At 40.0% G+C, this 10,546-nt stretch overlaps 14 non-coding genes across 14 annotated transcripts; all 14 read right to left on the bottom strand.

The window, feature by feature from the left end:
- Positions 1–355: 355 nt before the first annotated feature.
- Positions 356–498, bottom strand: LOC124322766. Its single transcript, XR_006915031.1, has one exon. It is a non-coding gene; the product is annotated as a U4 spliceosomal RNA (small nuclear RNA).
- A 404-nt stretch (positions 499–902) lies between these two features.
- On the bottom strand, positions 903–992 carry Trnah-gug. The gene is given in 2 exon segments: positions 903–937; positions 956–992. It is a non-coding gene; the product is annotated as a tRNA-His (tRNA).
- A 193-nt stretch (positions 993–1,185) lies between these two features.
- LOC124322116 lies at positions 1,186–1,349 on the bottom strand. Its single transcript, XR_006914468.1, has one exon. It is a non-coding gene; the product is annotated as a U1 spliceosomal RNA (small nuclear RNA).
- A 510-nt stretch (positions 1,350–1,859) lies between these two features.
- LOC124322267 lies at positions 1,860–2,050 on the bottom strand. The gene has a single exon (XR_006914612.1). It is a non-coding gene; the product is annotated as a U2 spliceosomal RNA (small nuclear RNA).
- A 512-nt stretch (positions 2,051–2,562) lies between these two features.
- LOC124322538 lies at positions 2,563–2,784 on the bottom strand. The gene has a single exon (XR_006914818.1). It is a non-coding gene; the product is annotated as a small nucleolar RNA U3 (small nucleolar RNA).
- Positions 2,785–3,537: 753 nt separating this feature from the next.
- Positions 3,538–3,656, bottom strand: LOC124323100. Its single transcript, XR_006915345.1, has one exon. It is a non-coding gene; the product is annotated as a 5S ribosomal RNA (ribosomal RNA).
- A 2,210-nt stretch (positions 3,657–5,866) lies between these two features.
- Positions 5,867–5,985, bottom strand: LOC124323049. The gene has a single exon (XR_006915296.1). It is a non-coding gene; the product is annotated as a 5S ribosomal RNA (ribosomal RNA).
- Positions 5,986–6,188: 203 nt separating this feature from the next.
- On the bottom strand, positions 6,189–6,311 carry LOC124322938. The gene has a single exon (XR_006915190.1). It is a non-coding gene; the product is annotated as a U5 spliceosomal RNA (small nuclear RNA).
- Positions 6,312–6,885: 574 nt separating this feature from the next.
- On the bottom strand, positions 6,886–7,027 carry LOC124322744. Its single transcript, XR_006915011.1, has one exon. It is a non-coding gene; the product is annotated as a U4 spliceosomal RNA (small nuclear RNA).
- Positions 7,028–7,431: 404 nt separating this feature from the next.
- Positions 7,432–7,521, bottom strand: Trnah-gug. The gene is given in 2 exon segments: positions 7,432–7,466; positions 7,485–7,521. It is a non-coding gene; the product is annotated as a tRNA-His (tRNA).
- A 192-nt stretch (positions 7,522–7,713) lies between these two features.
- Positions 7,714–7,877, bottom strand: LOC124322115. The gene has a single exon (XR_006914467.1). It is a non-coding gene; the product is annotated as a U1 spliceosomal RNA (small nuclear RNA).
- A 509-nt stretch (positions 7,878–8,386) lies between these two features.
- LOC124322265 lies at positions 8,387–8,577 on the bottom strand. The gene has a single exon (XR_006914611.1). It is a non-coding gene; the product is annotated as a U2 spliceosomal RNA (small nuclear RNA).
- Positions 8,578–9,087: 510 nt separating this feature from the next.
- LOC124322537 lies at positions 9,088–9,309 on the bottom strand. Its single transcript, XR_006914817.1, has one exon. It is a non-coding gene; the product is annotated as a small nucleolar RNA U3 (small nucleolar RNA).
- A 754-nt stretch (positions 9,310–10,063) lies between these two features.
- Positions 10,064–10,182, bottom strand: LOC124323099. Its single transcript, XR_006915344.1, has one exon. It is a non-coding gene; the product is annotated as a 5S ribosomal RNA (ribosomal RNA).
- Between the last annotated feature and the right edge of the window lie 364 nt (positions 10,183–10,546).

Here is a 10,546-nt window from a genome sequence, read left to right as displayed (position 1 = left end):
GGGGTACAAGCCCAACACGTAGGTTGGTGGGATCAGATGTTTACCCCGACATTCACCCTACAGCGGTTAACAATTTATTGAACTTCCCCTTTAAACATGGTGGAATCTTTTCACCTTGTCATTTGGAATCACCTTTTCAAATATTTTCCCCGTGTTCACAATGTTCCAACTGACTGATATTAATGGCCTTCAGCGAACGAATTAATCAGCCTTGTCTGACGTGCAATACCAACTAAATGGAAACAAAAATCACTTATACGATTTCACTTTCACCGTTTAATGTTATAAACACACTATGCAACACTCCAATTTTTTCTAACTGACTGTAATTTTTTTTTTCTTGTACGCTGAAATGCTCCTGATGGAGCTATCAAAAATTGCCGACGACAAAGATTATTTCACTTCATCGTGGCGGGGTATTGGTTAAAGTTTTTCAACTAGCAATAATCACACCTCGGGAGACCCTCATTGGTTATGATATTGCCACTGCGCAAAGCTAAATTATAATCAGAAAAGCAAGTCTACTTAAGCATTTGCTGAATTCGTTCTGCATGGACGTGTTGGACCAACAATTTCGTTCAGAAATATTCATTTAGATTACCCTAGGCAAATTTTAATTTCCATCTCCCATTGGACTAATACCAACAGGGGACAGTTCATTACATACATGAAATAATTTTTGTCTTAATATCGGGTCAAATACTTGAAATTCTGTAAATGTGTATTTTTCTTCCATACATTTCAACAACTTCCTGCACACACAAAAAAGGGAGGGGGGAATTTCAGGTTTTCATTCCAAATTGTTTTTCACATTATGAACTATTGAAGTGAGCGAGCATTACTTTCCAACCAAACAAAATTTATAGTTAATCTGCGTGTTGACGTGAAAAATCAGTTTTCAGTGCCGTGACCAGGATTCGAACCTGGGTTACTACGGATTCATATCTAGTAGGTACCACAACGTAGGGTCCTAACCACTAGACGATCACGGCCAATCCATTGGCCATGATGATTTATATTAAAGTAGCTAAACATGAATTTCATTACTTTGTTGTTTCTTCCCAGAAAGAAAATCTGATGCTTCGCGTATTCCCAAGCGGTCAACCCTACCGTTTACTAACGGGACCAGATTTAGTTCAACTTCCGGCAGATGACAAGAATTTTTCTTACATTTATAGTTGTGTTCAGGGAACGGCGCGAACGCAGTCCCCCACTACCAAAAATTGTACTCCCGAGTTAATCACATTTGGATTAATCGCAAGGGTCAGCCCATCCTTAGTGCAATGGAAAGGCCTCGCCCTGGAGGAACCACCTTGGTGATCATGGTTGCCTCTGAGCCAGGTAAGTATGATTGTGGATGCTTTTTCACTTTGTTTAATACTTTGTATACAGCAGAACAATATTGACAAAGAGTGTTCAAGTATTTTGACTGACGTTTAGAGAATACCACCCACTTTCTTTCATCGACTTGAATTACGAACTCGAGCAAAATATAGTAAATAAAGCTCAGTATTTATTTCATGGTCTTGATCTTTGCAAATACTTTTCAAGAAACAAATTGCTTGTTTTTTTTCATTTGGTCGTCCAATTGGCAAATAAGAAAATAAGAAAATCGACTTTTCATATGAAAATACACGCATCTTCATATTTTAAAAAAAAACATCACATCGAAAGATGAACAGTACTAATTAGTTAACACAATCAAGTACGTATTTTTTTATGCTTTTCTTGATATTACGAAAAAAATACAATTAGAAAAAATTACAAACATGTCTACATGACAGTTTTGCAATTATACATGGTCTTTTATTATACGGTGCTAAGACAATTTCTGTTTTATTCAATATGTTCTCCCTCATAGAGGGTGAGCCGATCCCGGAGGTACTGCAATACCGGGTCAACCCGTGGCGGGAGCAGTGCAAGCACTGTATTCCCACCGTATGCCAAAAATCAGTTTAATATTCTGGGGTCCATTTGAACCCGTATCAGATATTAAGCTGATAAGAACAGATACTACACTTTGATCTTAGCCAAAAGGCCGAGAAGCGATAATGTTACAAGGATTACTGCCCAAAATAACCACTGAGGTTCAACACATTTCCGGTGGTGTACGAAGAATACTCATATCACTCAAAACATTCAAGAAATTGCTATAAAATATTGAGTTGTTCATTTTTCCAGACGCGACCACTTGATGCTTATAAAGTTCATTTTCATTTGTTTTATTATGCTCATACTGTATTAAGGGAGATACAATTTACGCTGAAGGCGTTGCAAATTTTACTCTCGTTATCACACTAGGTCCTTTTTTTTCAGAATATGGCTTTGCCACGGCCACCTGACGACAAAAGCTCTGAACGATAATTAATCATGATTAAATAACAATAACTAAAAGAATGCAATACGATCATAAAGTCATGACACATCCTCAAATTGACCAACCTCACTTTCACAATTTATTTTGCCATACAAGCAGATGATTTAAGGACACGAATACCTGGAATTATTATTAAGATTTATCTCTTTAGATTTTCAAGAATTTAAATTTGTTTTATCATCTCAACCACTCTGAACACGCTAGTTTCCTTCCGCTATTTCACATGGATTTAACGGAAACGGTCCTCAATGACTGTGTTTGATGCTGTCGAGACAGCTACACTCACAGCCTGTTTCACGCTCAGAAACCAGCGTCTTAACTCGTCATCGTGGGTTGAAAGGAGACAAGTTTCTGGTGGGAAACAAGTCAAGATATACTACAGAAATGATCCTGTGAAGTATGATCTTAAATGCAATGTTATTTTGCAGAACTCTAAATAAGGTTTGTACGATCAATGAGCTTTGGCGTAAATTACAGTGCATAGATCGATATTTCGGAATATTAAATTGAGATTTGCAATACTTGACGCACACAGTACATACATTGTCAGGTCTTGCATTTTGTTCATTTATTGAAACACCGAGAAGCTCTTTAATAGTTATAGAACAAGTGACGAGACCAATTTTGGACACAATAAAGAATCCGCGTGCTCATCAAATCAATTTATTACAGTAATGTATTATCGATTGAGAGCCCATTTATCAGCTGGGTGTTTGGCGTGCACCTATAATCCTGCTTCGGGGAGGCTTGGTAGAGTGGATGGCTTGAGTTTAGGAGCCCTGTTTCGTGATACCGCATGTTGATCAGGTGCCCGCACTAAGCTTGACATCAGCATGGATCTGCTAGAGGAATCTAGTAGGTGCAGGTTAGCTAAGGAGGAGCGTAGTGGGTCAGGAGGGAAACCTAGCAGCCAAAAGTTCCCGTGTTCGGCAGTAGTGGGATCGTGCCAGTGAGTGGCGTCATGCAACAGCCTCAACAAAATAGCCAAACCTCTATCTTTTTTTTTGTCGTTAAAACTACCGAGATCAAACAAACATGCGTTCTACAATATATGGTATCATTAATCAAAGTCCCAGCAATACCCTTTTCAACTAATACCTAAAGAATACATTATATTCCATGTCTCATCTAACTTGGGGAGCAAAAATAAAATTACACCATGCCAACAGCATCCCGTATTCCCAAGCGGTCACCCATCCAAGTACTAACGGGACCCGACATAGCTTAACTTCCGGGAGCTGACGAGACCGGGTGAGTTCTATGTGGTGTGGCCGTTGACATCAATTCAGTCGCCATTACCCGACCATATTCGCCTCTAAATCTAGTTCTAATGCTTGCTTACTTTCTGTTCGAAATACACACCAACCTTAGCCAAACAAACGAGGACATATAAGTACATTTGTCAATGGACAACCGAATATAAAATTTGATAATATTTCCAAACGCCACTATTTTTGGCTAACTGTCATTTTTAATTTTCTCGTTCCGGGGATGTCCGATCAATGAGCCAACAATCCAAGTGTCATAAGGCTAACGATTGCTTCCCTTACTTAGCTTGCGTTGCATAAGGATCTCAGAGTCAGAGAGATTAGATAGAGCTGCCCGAAGAAACCACCAACGTACAAGCCTCTCGGCTGTGCCGTGCGCTTCGCGCTTTACTTAGCTTGCGTTGCATAAGGATCTCAGAGCCAGAGAGATTAGATAGAGCTGCCCGAAGAAACCACCAACGTACAAGCCTCTCGGCTGTGCCGTGCGCTTCGCGCACGGCCGTTTCAAATATCTTTCAGCAACAAAGAGGTTGGAGGACGTCTAGTAGCCTCTCGGCTGTACTTTCTGTTCGAAATACACACCAACCTTAGCCAAACAAACGAGGACTTATAAGTACATTTGTCAATGGACAACCGAATATAAAATTTGATAATATTTCCAAACGCCACTATTTTTGGCTAACTGTCATTTTTAATTTTCTCGTTCCGGGGATGTCCGATCAATGAGCCAACAATCCAAGTGTCATAAGGCTAACGATTGCTTCCCTTACTTAGCTTGCGTTGCATAAGGATCTCAGAGTCAGAGAGATTAGATAGAGCTGCCCGAAGAAACCACCAACGTACAAGCCTCTCGGCTGTGCCGTGCGCTTCGCGCTTTACTTAGCTTGCGTTGCATAAGGATCTCAGAGCCAGAGAGATTAGATAGAGCTGCCCGAAGAAACCACCAACGTACAAGCCTCTCGGCTGTGCCGTGCGCTTCGCGCACGGCGTTTCAAATATCTTTCAGCAACAAAGAGGTTGGAGGACGTCTAGTAGCCTCTCGGCTGTACTTTCTGTTCGAAATACACACCAACCTTAGCCAAACAAACGAGGACATATAAGTACATTTGTCAATGGACAACCGAATATAAAATTTGATAATATTTCCAAACGCCACTATTTTTGGCTAACTGTCATTTTTAATTTTCTCGTTCCGGGGATGTCCGATCAATGAGCCAACAATCCAAGTGTCATAAGGCTAACGATTGCTTCCCTTACTTAGCTTGCGTTGCATAAGGATCTCAGAGTCAGAGAGATTAGATAGAGCTGCCCGAAGAAACCACCAACGTACAAGCCTCTCGGCTGTGCCGTGCGCTTCGCGCTTTACTTAGCTTGCGTTGCATAAGGATCTCAGAGCCAGAGAGATTAGATAGAGCTGCCCGAAGAAACCACCAACGTACAAGCCTCTCGGCTGTGCCGTGCGCTTCGCGCACGGCGTTTCAAATATCTTTCAGCAACAAAGAGGTTGGAGGACGTCTAGTAGCCTCTCGGCTGTACTTTCTGTTCGAAATACACACCAACCTTAGCCAAACAAACGAGGACATATAAGTACATTTGTCAATGGACAACCGAATATAAAATTTGATAATATTTCCAAACGCCACTATTTTTGGCTAACTGTCATTTTTAATTTTCTCGTTCCGGGGATGTCCGATCAATGAGCCAACAATCCAAGTGTCATAAGGCTAACGATTGCTTCCCTTACTTAGCTTGCGTTGCATAAGGATCTCAGAGTCAGAGAGATTAGATAGAGCTGCCCGAAGAAACCACCAACGTACAAGCCTCTCGGCTGTGCCGTGCGCTTCGCGCTTTACTTAGCTTGCGTTGCATAAGGATCTCAGAGCCAGAGAGATTAGATAGAGCTGCCCGAAGAAACCACCAACGTACAAGCCTCTCGGCTGTGCCGTGCGCTTCGCGCACGGCGTTTCAAATATCTTTCAGCAACAAAGAGGTTGGAGGACGTCTAGTAGCCTCTCGGCTGTGCCGTGCGCTTCGCGCACGGCGTTTCAAATATCTTTCAGCAACAAAGAGGTTGGAGGACGTCTAGTAGGCAATATCCAGTAAAAAATACGTTCCTTCCATTTTCAACTAATGCCAAAATAATACATTGTAGTCCATGTAGTATCACCCATCTTGGGAAGCACTTCAATTCAATTGGATTCACAAAAATAAAATAATTCCATGCCAACAGCATCCCGTATTCCCAAGCGGTCACCCATCCAAGTACTAACGGGACCCGACATAGCTTAACTTCCGGGAGCTGACGAGACCGGGTGAGTTCTATGTGGTATGGCCGTTGACATTAAACTAGACGCAATTACCCGACCATATTCGCCTCTAATCTATTACTTGTGCTTGAGATTTATCTTTTTGAAATACACACTAATCTTACCAAAACCACCGAAAAACTATCAGTTTGTCATTTTACAAATGTTGTCAGTATGTAGTAGTAGAATATCTTTGTTTCCGCATACAGACGTTTTTAATTTTTCATTTATTCAAAGTGCCCAATCAGAAGACCGGGCGTTAAAAAAATAAGTCATATAGACTCATCAATGCTCCTAACCACGGAAATCTTTAGTAAAAGGCGAAAGATTTATCCGGGTATTGATTAGAAACCAGAGTAAATAACAGTGGTATGCCTTGTATTTATATTCATTTCAAAATTTTGAAGTGCGCTTGTAAGGTTTTTTTTCGAAACATGCGTTTACATATCAAAATCCTTGTGCAATTCTTTATCAATGGGTACAGTTATTTTAAAGTAAATATCATGTATAAAGCTCGTTAACATGTTTTTGAACGAAACAGTTGTGCGCAGTGTTATTTTTGAAAAAAATGAACGATCTTTATGGTACAAGCCCAACACGTAGGTGGTGGGATCAGATGTTTACCCCGACATTCACCCTACAGCGGTTAACAATTTATTGAACTTCCCCTTTAAACATGGTGGAATCTTTTCACCTTGTCATTTGGAATCACCTTTTCAAATATTTTCCCCGTGTTCACAATGTTCCAACTGACTGATATTAATGGCCTTCAGCGAACGAATTAATCAGCCTTGTCTGACGTGCAATACCAACTAAATGGAAACAAAAATCACTTATACGATTTCACTTTCACCGTTTAATGTTATAAACACACTATGCAACACTCCAATTTTTCTAACTGACTGTAATTTTTTTTTTCTTGTACGCTGAAATGCTCCTGATGGAGCTATCAAAAATTGCCGACGACAAAGATTATTTCACTTCATCGTGGCGGGGTATTGGTTAAAGTTTTCAACTAGCAATAATCACACCTCGGGAGACCCTCATTGGTTATGATATTGCCACTGCGCAAAGCTAAATTATAATCAGAAAAGCAAGTCTACTTAAGCATTTGCTGAATTCGTTCTGCTTGGACGTGTTGGACCAACAATTTCGTTCAGAAATATTCATTTAGATTACCCTAGGCAAATTTTAATTTCCATCTCCCATTGGACTAATACCAACAGGGGACAGTTCATTACATACATGAAATAATTTTTGTCTTAATATCGGGTCAAATACTTGAAATTCTGTAAATGTGTATTTTTCTTCCATACATTTCAACAACTTCCTGCACACACAAAAAAAGGGAGGGGGAATTTCAGGTTTTCATTCCAAATTGTTTTTCACATTATGAACTATTGAAGTGAGCGAGCATTACTTTCCAACCAAACAAAATTTATAGTTAATCTGCGTGTTGACGTGAAAAATCAGTTTTCAGTGCCGTGACCAGGATTCGAACCTGGGTTACTACGGATTCATATCTAGTAGGTACCACAACGTAGGGTCCTAACCACTAGACGATCACGGCCAATCCATTGGCCATGATGATTTATATTAAAGTAGCTAAACATGAATTTCATTACTTTGTTGTTTCTTCCCAGAAAGAAAATCTGATGCTTCGCGTATTCCCAAGCGGTCAACCCTACCGTTTACTAACGGGACCAGATTTAGTTCAACTTCCGGCAGATGACAAGAATTTTTCTTACATTTATAGTGTGTTCAGGGAACGGCGCGAACGCAGTCCCCCACTACCAAAAATTGTACTCCCGAGTTAATCACATTTGGATTAATCGCAAGGGTCAGCCCATCCTTAGTGCAATGGAAAGGCCTCGCCCTGGAGGAACCACCTTGGTGATCATGGTTGCCTCTGAGCCAGGTAAGTATGATTGTGGATGCTTTTTCACTTTGTTTAATACTTTGTATACAGCAGAACAATATTGACAAAGAGTGTTCAAGTATTTGACTGACGTTTAGAGAATACCACCCACTTTCTTTCATCGACTTGAATTACGAACTCGAGCAAAATATAGTAAATAAAGCTCAGTATTTATTTCATGGTCTTGATCTTTGCAAATACTTTTCAAGAAACAAATTGCTTGTTTTTTTTCATTTGGTCGTCCAATTGGCAAATAAGAAAATAAGAAAATCGACTTTTCATATGAAAATACACGCATCTTCATATTTTAAAAAAAAACATCACATCGAAAGATGAACAGTACTAATTAGTTAACACAATCAAGTACGTATTTTTTTATGCTTTTCTTGATATTACGAAAAAAATACAATTAGAAAAAATTACAAACATGTCTACATGACAGTTTTGCAATTATACATGGTCTTTTATTATACGGTGCTAAGACAATTTCTGTTTTATTCAATATGTTCTCCCTCATAGAGGGTGAGCCGATCCCGGAGGTACTGCAATACCGGGTCAACCCGTGGCGGGAGCAGTGCAAGCACTGTATTCCCACCGTATGCCAAAAATCAGTTTAATATTCTGGGGTCCATTTGAACCCGTATCAGATATTAAGCTGATAAGAACAGATACTACACTTTGATCTTAGCCAAAAGGCCGAGAAGCGATAATGTTACAAGGATTACTGCCCAAAATAACCACTGAGGTTCAACACATTTCCGGTGGTGTACGAAGAATACTCATATCACTCAAAACATTCAAGAAATGCTATAAAATATTGAGTTGTTCATTTTTCCAGACGCGACCACTTGATGCTTATAAAGTTCATTTTCATTTGTTTTATTATGCTCATACTGTATTAAGGGAGATACAATTTACGCTGAAGGCGTTGCAAATTTTACTCTCGTTATCACACTAGGTCCTTTTTTTTCAGAATATGGCTTTGCCACGCCACCTGACGACAAAAGCTCTGAACGATAATTAATCATGATTAAATAACAATAACTAAAAGAATGCAATACGATCATAAAGTCATGACACATCCTCAAATTGACCAACCTCACTTTCACAATTTATTTTGCCATACAAGCAGATGATTTAAGGACACGAATACCTGGAATTATTATTAAGATTTATCTCTTTAGATTTTCAAGAATTTAAATTTGTTTTATCATCTCAACCACTCTGAACACGCTAGTTTCCTTCCGCTATTTCACATGGATTTAACGGAAACGGTCCTCAATGACTGTGTTTGATGCTGTCGAGACAGCTACACTCACAGCCTGTTTCACGCTCAGAAACCAGCGTCTTAACTCGTCATCGTGGGTTGAAAGGAGACAAGTTTCTGGTGGGAAACAAGTCAAGATATACTACAGAAATGATCCTGTGAAGTATGATCTTAAATGCAATGTTATTTTGCAGAACTCTAAATAAGGTTTGTACGATCAATGAGCTTTGGCGTAAATTACAGTGCATAGATCGATATTTCGGAATATTAAATTGAGATTTGCAATACTTGACGCACACAGTACATACATTGTCAGGTCTTGCATTTTGTTCATTTATTGAAACACCGAGAAGCTCTTTAATAGTTATAGAACAAGTGACGAGACCAATTTTGGACACAATAAAGAATCCGCGTGCTCATCAAATCAATTTATTACAGTAATGTATTATCGATTGAGAGCCCATTTATCAGCTGGGTGTTTGGCGTGCACCTATAATCCTGCTTCGGGGAGGCTTGGTAGAGTGGATGGCTTGAGTTTAGGAGCCCTGTTTCGTGATACCGCATGTTGATCAGGTGCCCGCACTAAGCTTGACATCAGCATGGATCTGCTAGAGGAATCTAGTAGGTGCAGGTTAGCTAAGGAGGAGCGTAGTGGGTCAGGAGGGAAACCTAGCAGCCAAAAGTTCCCGTGTTCGGCAGTAGTGGGATCGTGCCAGTGAGTGGGCGTCATGCAACAGCCTCAACAAAATAGCCAAACCTCTATCTTTTTTTTTGTCGTTAAAACTACCGAGATCAAACAAACATGCGTTCTACAATATATGGTATCATTAATCAAAGTCCCAGCAATACCCTTTTCAACTAATACCTAAAGAATACATTATATTCCATGTCTCATCTAACTTGGGGAGCAAAAATAAAATTACACCATGCCAACAGCATCCCGTATTCCCAAGCGGTCACCCATCCAAGTACTAACGGGACCCGACATAGCTTAACTTCCGGGAGCTGACGAGACCGGGTGAGTTCTATGTGGTGTGGCCGTTGACATCAATTCAGTCGCCATTACCCGACCATATTCGCCTCTAAATCTAGTTCTAATGCTTGCTTACTTTCTGTTCGAAATACACACCAACCTTAGCCAAACAAACGAGGACATATAAGTACATTTGTCAATGGACAACCGAATATAAAATTTGATAATATTTCCAAACGCCACTATTTTTGGCTAACTGTCATTTTTAATTTTCTCGTTCCGGGGATGTCCGATCAATGAGCCAACAATCCAAGTGTCATAAGGCTAACGATTGCTTCCCTTACTTAGCTTGCGTTGCATAAGGATCTCAGAGTCAGAGAGATTAGATAGAGCTGCCCGAAGAAACCACCAACGTACAAGCCTCTCGGCTGTGCCGT

Source organism: Daphnia pulicaria, chromosome 1 (assembly GCF_021234035.1).
Source record: "Daphnia pulicaria isolate SC F1-1A chromosome 1, SC_F0-13Bv2, whole genome shotgun sequence".
In the NCBI taxonomy this organism is placed as follows: Eukaryota; Metazoa; Arthropoda; class Branchiopoda; order Diplostraca; family Daphniidae; genus Daphnia; species Daphnia pulicaria.
Note: the sequence above shows the minus strand (reverse complement) of the source record. Positions and strands in the feature narration are given on the sequence as shown.